This window comes from Cydia splendana, chromosome Z (genome assembly GCF_910591565.1).
Source record: "Cydia splendana chromosome Z, ilCydSple1.2, whole genome shotgun sequence".
NCBI lineage: Eukaryota > Metazoa > Arthropoda > Insecta > Lepidoptera > Tortricidae > Cydia > Cydia splendana.
In genome coordinates, this window is record NC_085987.1 from 15,325,733 (window position 1) to 15,337,411 (window position 11,679).

Consider the following 11,679-nt stretch of genomic DNA (forward strand, 5'->3'; position numbering starts at 1 on the left):
AAACCGGTAGCAAAGTTGCATTTTATTCACATGTGAGGCAAAGTAATAAAATGCAAATTTTGAGTTGTTTTCTTATGTTTGCTGATTGAATTGACTTTTAAATGATGATTTTGAATGATAAATATTTAATAACATTCATTTGGAATTGGTTTGGTTTGTTTTTGTTTGGTATCTTACAGTTAATATTTTATTTGGGTTGGTGAGGTGAAAAATATTGTGTTGCACTCGTGCTTTGAAACCCTCGCATCGCTCAAGATTACATTTTTCGAACCACTCGCTACGCTCGTGGTTCAATTTTGGAATCTTTCGCTTGCTCGGGTATCAATATTAGCACGAGAGGGTTAAACAACAACTTTGCCCCATTGTAAAACAAATAACTATTGTACGACATGAATCCGCCCCGCATTAACCCTTAATATGTTTAGACACTGATCAGTGCACTTCTATATTTAACTTAAACGTGTATTTCTCATAATCGCTGTATAAACGGCAAAATGTTGACAGCAGCACAGGTGAAATCAAACATCGACAACAAAGATGGTACAGATGTAGTGCAAAATTATTTTCCATCGTTTTTTCACGGAAACGTACGAACATTCCTTACTATTTCAGTTAAATAAAGATAAAAGTAAGAGTTTGACTGAAGTAGCATGACAAATACGAACGTTTCCGAGAAAACACGATGGAAAACAATTATGGACTACATAAGTAGTAGACGGTATTACGACCTTACATACAACTTGTCATCTGTCACGTCGATACTCTGTAGTCAAACTGTAATAAAGTAGAGCAATGTCTACTTAATATTTTTATAGTCAAATAGTAGCCTAGTATTCCTTAGGCTAGACCATAATTATATGACTTTAACTTATTTAAAATATTTATTCGCGATACAGTGGTAACGTAACTGCCTTAGTGGTAAATGCAAATATATATCGTTGGTTTGCCATTTATACTTCGTTTACATTATGTCGCAATAGGAATGAACGTGAGTAGAGGCACAGATTATATAATAGTTCTTACGAACAGATACTTATCTCTCAAAGAAAACGCAAATACCTACCGTTTTGATACCTACACAAAAATACAATGGAGTGACCTTCAGCGCGCCGCTCCCCGCACCGCGCGCACCGGCACAACGCTAGGGTTGCTGACGCTTAGAAATTATAAATAAATACCTACTTTTAAACAGCGGAAATCTAAATCTTAAATTATACCTAATATTCCGTTTATGCGTTAGTGTTTGCGAAATACTCATTTTAAAAGGTCATATGTCCCTGCAGTAACCGCAGTGTTTACGCCGTTTTATAAACCGCGCAATGATCCCAGCAAGATTAGTTTTAAAACTTCGTGTAATTTAAAACCAGAACGAGATTAATGTTATACAATAAAGAAAAATAATAGATAACACATGAATACAGGTAATTAATTATAAGATTTTTAACTTAACCAGAGCATCAATGATTATGTACTTTTCGGTGTAAAATTTATTGTCGTTAAAATAAACATTGAAGCGCCAAAATAAATTAAAATTTGCTACCTATTTCAAATAGATAGATATCTAACTATACATTTGTCGTAATAAACACTACATGTTTAATAAAAGAAATTCAATAGTACCTACGTAGCTAGTAACTATCGTAAAAATTGACAGTGCGGCGCGGTGAAGTGCGTGCGTGCGTGAGCGCGTGTGGCAACCAACTGGCTTGCTTTTCTACCGCGAACGGTAGCAGACTCGTAGGTACATAGGCCTCCATAGGGTTCCATAGGCCTGGTAGAGGTAAAATGTAACCACTACTCTTGCCATTGCCGCAGGTAGGGCGTTTTTTTTTGTCCAATAGTCGGGGCAGAGGGGGCAGAGTGTGTTTTCATTCAGCTTGTCTTGTTGCTTCTCATATGATAAAGAGAGAAGCTAGGCGACGCTACGGTATGGCAGCAGTTGCTTAACGCAGCGTGGTGGCAGCGGCAACTACATGGACGTAGTGTAAACACTCCGTCGACTATCTAGCAGCACCAGCTTCACTGCGGCAATATGTTGAGCAGCTGCCGGGACCGATAACAACATAATGTAAACCAATGTAAACGGCAAACGGGTATTTGAAGCTAATGACAGCCCTGCCTTATATTTACTTATACAACAGTAGTTTAGTGAAAAGTACTAGATAAACCTTCGAGCAACACGGAAGGGAGGCGGCATTCGCACTATTTCCCCTCTGCCGAGGTACAAGATTAGCGCGTCAATCTAATCTAGCGCGGGTAATAAAACTAGTTGCACTTGGATTTTTCACTAGACCGAGTCCAGACGCGCGCGTGAACACTGCTGCACAAAAATGCCTGTTTGCTCGGTTTTTTGTTATAAAAAGAGGTCGGGGACATCAAATTTACAAAAAGAAAGTGTTACATTTCACATGTAATATTTTTTTTACATATCATACGTTTAATTACATTCAAACACAATTATTACATTTTAGCCTCATGTAATTGTTGGATTTATCGATTTTGCTCGCTCAGTACAAATTGCGGATCGGTCGAGCGACAAATCCGACTTCTCATCTCTCAGAATACAATAACATACTTCAACGAAAATGTGTTAGTGTGCGTGTTGTGACACTTGACACTCGTCCGTACACAAAAAGAGATCCAGGTTTGCAAGATTTGTCTTTGACGTGTGTCATTTTCTATGTATTTGTGTCGTCATTACAGATTGGATTTTGTATGTAAGCGTGTGAGAAGTGCGACTGTGTGCACCTTTCCCCCCGCGAAAAATGGCAGAAAGATTTGTACGGTGAGATATCGCTTGGGCCCCTCCCTTCCGATGTGTCGGAAGCCGGTGTTGCTCGAAGAGATAAACCGTATAATAGCAGCAGCTAAGACTTTAGATATAATTTTCAATAAAGACGGACAGACCCCCTTATTCATAAAACTTTACGGGCCTGATTTAGTTAAATTATGTTTTATCCCTTTCTTACAAATACATAAGTCAAAATGACAGATAAGGACAAACGATTATTAGCTAATTGAGGTTTGTAGTAGAGATGCCACGAATATTCGGCAACTATTCGGTATTCGGCCTATTTGGCCACTTTGCCGAATATTCGGTATTCGCCCTAATGTTGCCTACTATTCGGCCGAATACCGAATATCTGTCGCACCTACTTAAAAAGAAAAATACCTACACAAAAAAAAAAACCAAAAACTAGGTATAATGTAAATTCATATTTAAAATGTATTCTTGGAAAGTAGTTAAATACAAAGGCGCGTTTTTGAGCAAATGTTGATTACAAAATATTTTATTTTTATCATGGGTCTGATTTGATTGACTCTAACTGCATTCATTTTAATTAATTCTGTTCAACATAAAAATAAAATTATATTGATTGAATTGTTTTCATAATAATTGAGACTCAAAATGTTCGCAAGTCATGCCGAATATTCGGTATTCGGCCAAGAGAGGGGCCGAATATTCGGTATTCGGCCAAATTCACTATTCGGGGCATCTCTAGTTTGTAGCGCACTAGCGCGATTATAAATAAGGGGGAGAGTGTTCAGGCGTCTTATTCTTTACATGGTAATTAATAACTAATAACCTTAGCGGGCCGGCCCAGTCGGGTCTCAAAATACTGCGATCTGTACAAATGAAAGGTGAACTAAGCAATAAAATTACAATACATCGTCGTTACGTATTTTCTATCGTGTTTTCTTACAATCGTAATTCCAACAAGTGTAGTATCCTGTTGCACACCAGTACCAACATGTTGGTACTTAGCATTTTCTCTTATCTCCAGTCAGTCTCTTGCTACGTCAATCTAAAACGCTATTTATGGTACAGTCAACTGTAAAAATATGGTTGTAGACAACTTACTCAAAAATATGTCCCATAGTTCTTAATTCACTGACATAAGAGTTATGGGACATATTTTTGAAATGATTTGTACACCCATATTTTTACAGTTGACTGTACTATGTTAAAATTAATCGTGTAAGAAAATAGAAGTTGTAGTAAAAAATTATAAGTGGGGTATGGTTAGCAAGCTTCGTGGCCTAGACACGGTAGGTACTCGACTGAAAAGCTCTCCATTATATTATATTATCACGATTGTATAAAATACTAATTCACTGCCTCTGTAATATTATAGTCGTAGACACATTGTTCCTGTCTCTGTGAGGTGAAATGTAGAGCGTGCTAACTACCTACTCCCTTTTACCTACTACAACCAACCAGTATCGTACGCACGAAAATAATTCGTTGACTATGAAACAAAGTTTTTTCTGTTTTATTACTTTATTAAGTACATATAGTAGTCATATACCTATCTATCATATACCTAAGGGTGGTATTCCATCTGTCCAATATATTGGTCCAATGTGTATAGCGTCTCACCCTCTCTTTAAGCAATATGTGAGACAAAATACACTTTGGACAGGTGGAATACCACCCTATAATTTTAATAACAAGACTTCCGTGAGACACATACATATTAAATATATTAAAAACGGGTCACTCACGTATTTTAAGTCGAAAAACGCTCGACATGTTTCACTCCGTACCGAGGAGTGTCATCAGGAGCTTGCGCTTACGGTGACGGACCGGCGCACGAAAACGTGAATGCCCCGTGAATCGTGAATGTTCCGTGGCGGCGGAATGCTTGAGTGACCCGTTCTTAATATATTTAATATACCACCCTATAAAGTAAACAATTAATCATATTTCTATCTCTTACTGTAGACAAATTAAACTACTTAACAACCGTCGTACTAAATATATGAAGCCTATGAGGGCGATTAAACTTAATACTTAGGATATTTCCAGTTTTAAAGTAAATATGAAGCTTAAAATATATCGTGCAGTAAAACCCTTAAATCGGCAACGTCCAACATACTGGACAACACCTTGACCCTTGACAGGCGAGGCTCACTCCGCGATTTCGTCGCATCGTTACAAGTACATCATACGGCCCACACCAATTTTGGTGTCTAGCAGTAGTAGTTGCCGCGCACCGCTACGGAACGGATGCCTGTTCGCGCTTGCGCCATCTTGTTGTCATATCTGTCGTAACAGACGCGTTTTGTTAGAGAGTGAACTTTCTGTACCTAGAAATACTATCATTTATTCTGTGCCCTTGACCCTCTTTTTGTATTTTTTCTTACTGATACTCGTAGTCTCGTACTATTGAGCGCCCAGGAGGTTTGAACTCACGACCTTGCGTGTTTTTCCTCACTTCCGTTTTTGCATTAGTACTCTATACATATATCTGTGCATGTAAACATTCCCCAGCTCTCTTGCTGTTACCTATACTCGTATTCACCGTATCTATAAAGATTCAGTACGTTCCGGACGTATAACGGATAGCAGGAGAGGACGTTGGGGCACATTTCATTATCTACATACTGTCCCCGCTGCGATCACTTACAGCCACAAACTTTTGTTTTAATGGGAACCCTACACTTGTGTACTTAATATGTATATGTGTAGTTATACAAATTCAGTAGACATTTGAGTAAATAAAACCGATCAAGTGCGAGTCGGACTCGCGTTCCAAGGGTTCCATACGTTACCCAATTTTAAACAATGTATTTTTTTATGTGGGATGAGAATGAAATGTCCTTAAAAACCCCGTAGGGGTCGGATCAAAAATTAAGTAATTAAGTCTGATTCACTACACTAATCGCTAACGTATAGCTATCAGTGGTATACTTGGAGGTTTACCATAATAATATCAATAATATATTAGCTATTATCCCAACCAACTGAGAAAGTATGAGCTAGGTACCATCACGCTCCGCGATATAGGGTTCTAGCTAAATTGGTTGTTCATTACTTAGCTATAGAATTTCCAACTAAGCAAGAACTCTATTTATCCCCAGTGGTGACTGTACTTACTGTTTTCTTATACATGTCGCAGTCAGATCGTATAATCCGCCATATTACATTACGGCTAGCCGTTTTCAAAAACAGGGGCGTTTTGAAATGCGGCGGTTTAACGATTAGCCGGATTGAATGCGGCTGAATGAGAATCCGCCGGAATGTATTCGACGCCATACGTTCTTCAACACGGCTAGCCGTAATGTAATACATCGAGTCATTAGCCGCCGCTTTGACAGTTTTTAGTTCCCATTTTTAACACTCGTGGCGCTGCCTGACAAACGCTGGGGTGTCCATCAAATCTGAAGTTCGTCGGACTGTTTCTTTACAAAAAACATTTCCTTCGCAACTTAACTAGACGGAGCCCCGCTTCGCGGGGCTCCTATTTCTGAGCGGTTTGCCCTTCGGGCATCTGAAGCTACCTAACGAACCTAACCTACCTACCTATTGATTTAGTGAGACGTCCGTGAAAACATTACACTTTGGGGAAAAAAGCGTAGGTAGGTAAGTAGGTTAGGTTCGTTAGGTAGCTTCAGATGCCCGAGGGGCAAACGGCCCAGAAATAGGAGCTCCGCTTGCGGGGCTCCGTCTATTTAAGTTGTGAAGGAAATGTTTTGGAAAAGAAACACATGTAGTGCGGTGGGACCATGGTAAAAATAAATTAAATTGCAAACATTGTCAAACTCCGGTTACGTAGGCGACCGAAAGAACTGGTCACTCTACAATCTAAAATAGTAGTACGATGCGGCTAAACGTAGGCCGCCTTATTGAAGAACGTGTCGCAATGACAATCCGGCTAATCGTCGAACCGCCGCATTTCAAAACGCCCCTGTTTTTGAAAACGGCTAGCCGTAATGTAATACGGCGGATTATACGATCTGACTACGACATACATATTCTATCTCGAAGTAGCAAAAATAGTGAGTGAAAATAAATAGTGAGTGCGTTATAGAAGCAATAATCTGTAAACACATTATTTGCATGATCGTATGATAAATTTTGATTACTGTATTGTTGTATTTTAATAACTGTAATAACTTATTTTTCAATAATTATCCTTTCACTAGCGCTTAATATGTGTAAGTAGTATTAAGCCCGAACTCGTTCCTATTAAGTGTACCTACCCGTAGAGTTTGGGCGTCCATTTGGTTGGTACGAGTACGTACCTGCACAATACAGCAAATGGCACCAATATTTTGTATTTATGGTTCAAGTAGCTGCTTCGTAACCATGTCGATATTACCGTATAAATGCTTATATGTTTTTATATACTCGGCGCATTATGCCATTGCATTATATCTCGTACAAATAAACAAATGGATGCCCTTCAAGCTTGTACACCAAAATACAACGCGTACAATGTATAAGCAATAAATTTGGTAATACAAGTAATAATTTTAATGCCTGCCTTAAATATACAAGGTGGGACCTGTATTGTTCACACGAACAAAATTATAAAGACAATAGGGTATTGTACTGTATTTAAAATAAATTATTTTACACCATGCATGAAATAAAGCACCAGATAATTATTAGAAAAACACAGATAGGAGTTATTTTTAAACACAAATTCTATTTAATAAATCGGATAGAAATATAGTAGGTGAGTTGACCGTGACGTCACGATGTAATGTTTCATATAAATTCCATATTAACAAATCGTTTTGATGGTTCTAAAAAAGTAACTGATTTGACTAGTAGGAAAATACCCTATTGTAACTGTGAAAATATTTATTTCTGTTAAAAGTACATAGTACATCCCAACAAACAATTAGGCGACACTTAGCACTTATTTTATCACCTAAAGACATAGAACGGCTGTAGAATAGCTACATATTCTAAGCTTACAGGCTCTGGTGACATCAAGGTCTTTAAGAGGTCCATGTATAGCTTTATGATCCACAGTAGTCGTTTTGGCCGCTATAATGCATCTTAAGCAGCTAGTGTTATAGCTCAAAGTGAATTCTACCACCTTAACATCTATATGAGTAATAAGCAGCTGCAATTTTCACTTAAGGTTCTAAACAGGCGATAAAAAGTATTTTATAGCTCCGTTACTCGCAATCGCTATTTAACTCTCTTGTATCACTTACAGTCGAAAAGAGAAGTTATGAGTCACTTTTATAGATAATGTAGTCGCAGACGAGCGTTATTCAATACCTTAGTACATCTTATACTGTTATTAGAGTCTTACTTACCACCTAAGCCTATAGCGCCATGTTAAGATGACCGATGAATCAATAAGCAAAACAAAAACTATTAATTAGAACGTAAATACTTAATAAAAATATATATTTTTACTCAATATTGACATAATGTTAGTATTGTTATATTTAAAACCGGACTTCACGTATATTGAGTAATTTTTTGAAAATTAAATACTGTAAAATAAAAAAAATGTTATATTCAGATAAATATGCAAAGGATCAGAGGCCCTTTAAAATTTTGTTAGTAATACATAGAGTTATTGACAGTGTAATTAATTTCGCCATCATAAATCCGCAGATAACGCCAGCATCAGTGAACTAAAATAATTATTTGCTTTTATTTATCCGCCATTACATTTCACTTGTCACAGTGCACGCTTACGAATAATAATACAAAATGGCAACATCTGCAACCAAAGCAGATAGGGCTAAGGAAAGAATGTGCAATTACCTTCTTGAGTGTTACAAATATTGACTTTAAATGATAATCAGAGATCGGACAAATTTGCGTCATTATACTCGCAATAATGTGGACATGACTCCAAAATTGTATAAATAATTAATCATTTAATTAATTTCTTACGTGAGGCTTAATTTTGATTCCTAATCAATAAATAACACAAAGATTTCTTATAATGTAAATTTATTAAAGAAAATAATCAATACGTTTTCCAAATTTTCTGTAGGTACTCATTTTTTTATATCAAAAATATATTTAAGTCCTATTTATTGACTATAGGGAACAAAATTAAATCTCAGGATAAAAAAATTAAAATAATTAAATGATTAATTATTTAATCAAATTTGGAGTCATGTCCACATTATTGCGAGCAATGACGCCAATCTGTCCGATCTCTGATGATAATATACCATCTAAAGCTGAAAGTATCATTTATATGGCCCTACACTACTACTCAAATAGTTAGTAGTCGCTTATTTGGCACCGTTTTAAATCCTAAGTACTTAATCAACGCTATTACATCACTACTGTAGCGCTCTTCTACCTCTTATCTCATCCTATAACTCTATTGTAGCGCCGTTTTACAACCCTAGGTGATAAAAATTGTGCCCAATCCGGGGGTATTAGGGAGATATATCCGGCTATAACTCCTTTTTTTAGAACATCTATAGAACCTCTGGAGTAAAGAAACGCTTATGTAGATCTCTTTTAACCCTTATAACTATTTAGCGCCTAATGTTAGTTGGTATGTTAATTTACAGTGGTTAGGATTTCCTAGTAGGCATAGATATTGCCTGTGGCGGCCGTGGCGGGAGATCCTGTTCATCCGTCATGTTAGTTAGTTAACATAAATAATTAAACAGTTTTGACTGCATAATATATATATTTTCAAGTGTTCTTGATATTTTTGGCAAAAACCATACTTTGGTTGATTTTAAATCATGTCAAAAATGTCAGTTCTGTAAGTAAAAACAACAGTCCACTGTTAAGAAAGACACCCCAAAACAAATCTATTTTAGTAATTAAATATCTGGGAGACCGAGCTTTGCTCGGGAGACATATAAAGACTCAAATATGTGCGTTTTCCCAGAGATAAGACCTAGCTAGAGTAGCTAGATCGTTTTTAGGCCCCCGAAACCCCCATATAGCAAATTTCATCGAAATCATTAGAGCCGTTTCCGAGATCCTCGAAATATATCGGAATTGCTCGGTTAAAGGTATAATGAGGCCTGCTCCGTAACGGATTTGCCAAATTCAAAAATCTATTAATTGTACCGAAGCCGGCTGAATCCAGATTTGTTTTTCTATAATTTATTGAAAATTTGTTTAAAAATTATTGTTTATTTATAGTATTCTCCATTTCTCCCCGCTCCTGTCGTAAGTTTTGTTGTATGCCCTCTATTGGACAGTGTCTTTTGACACATTCTTGGTTTAAGTAATATAATACTTACTATACTCTGGTTCTATCAAACTTCTAAATATAAGTATGTTGTCTAATGTCTAACTACGTTTATCATACTAGGTAGTTGTTTACAGGCTTAGTCAAACTAGCTGCTTTGTCACTCTTAAATCCTACGTAAAACATTCGTCCCTATTGGATACTTTACGTCGGACCTGAAAGCCATCGCGGCACCGGTGCAGAACAAGTTCACTTAGGTACTGTAAAGGACATCTACTCGGGGCTTAAACAACTGCATTGCAATGAGATTGTGGAACTTGAATAAAATGAATATTTATAGTTAAAGAGCGGACGCTCAGCACGAGGAGTTTCGTACATTGACCCGACTGTTCCTCTATCGCTCGCGCGTATGTATATTGGTGTCCCGCTCATGATGACAGCGGTTACTGACACTGTGCCAAGTTGCGAACTGGGTAGCAATATAATTAAGCGCGTGCGATAGAGATAGGAACAAGCGAGTCAATGTATGAAATACCTCTTGCTGAGCGTCCTTTCGATGGAATTGTTTAAAATAATCTTAAACTAAGAATAAGTTTAAATTAGAATAAGCAGAATCAAAATAGATTACTCAAATACGAATATGCTATCCCGTATTTTACTTTTATTTCATTGTTAAAATAAGGTCATTTAAAAAACCGTGAAGCTTACTTATCGAAAAATAGTCCGCTCTTATCCCAACATACCTTACACTACATACATTATTTGAAGCAATTATTTCGTGACCTATGTATTTCGCAAAAAGGCATAGATTCGGCAGGTCGCTCTAAATAAATGGGTAGGTAGCGAACCGCGTGTTATTTTTGTTGGAGCCGTAAGTAGAGGAGTATACAAATACGTGATGGGATCGAATAGGTGATAATGTATTATAAATTCTGGGTTTTTTTAGATATTTAGTGACCGTCACTATAATTTTTTTTTGTTTACTGATAATATTTTATAGTACCTAGAGGTTTTCGCTCGTAAAGGCTCCAACTATTCCGATCACTGCCACTATAAATTTTAAGAAAACACTTAAATAATGTTATGATTTTGTTAATTTTATTATATATACCATACATGGCCTAAATGTAATTCTATCATGATGTAACATTTATTTTACTTATTCAATATATCATGTCAAAAATTTTATGAGTTTTTTAATTAATATTCTTCCAAGGTAAGATTTCTTAAAATCATGCACTAAGTAGCGGCACTGCGATAGATATTGGAGCGGGATTCGGATAATATTCTTTTCACCACACCAACTGGTTATGGCTCTCTTGATTGTTCAAAATCGAATAAGAAAGTTACATTTTATCCACAGCATGTGAGGCAAAGTAATCAAATGCAAATTTTGAGTTGTTTTCTTATGTTTTTGATAACAATGATAACATTCATTTTGCATCGATTTGCTTTGATTTTTTTTGATATTTTACAGTGAGTATTTTTGTTGTGTTGGTGTGGTGAAATAATTTGTGTTTCACTCGTTGGCAAAATTTGTTTAACCCTCGTGCTTTGAAACCCTCGCAACGCTCACGATTTCATTTTTCGATCCACTCGCTACGCTCGTGGTTCAATTTTGGAATCTTTCGCTTGCTCGAGTATCAATATTAGCACGTGCGGTTAAACAACAAAGAACTCTTTGCTGTTTACCGACTCTTGAACCTGACATGTGAATGTTATGTGAAAAATACCTTTAAAATGACACTGA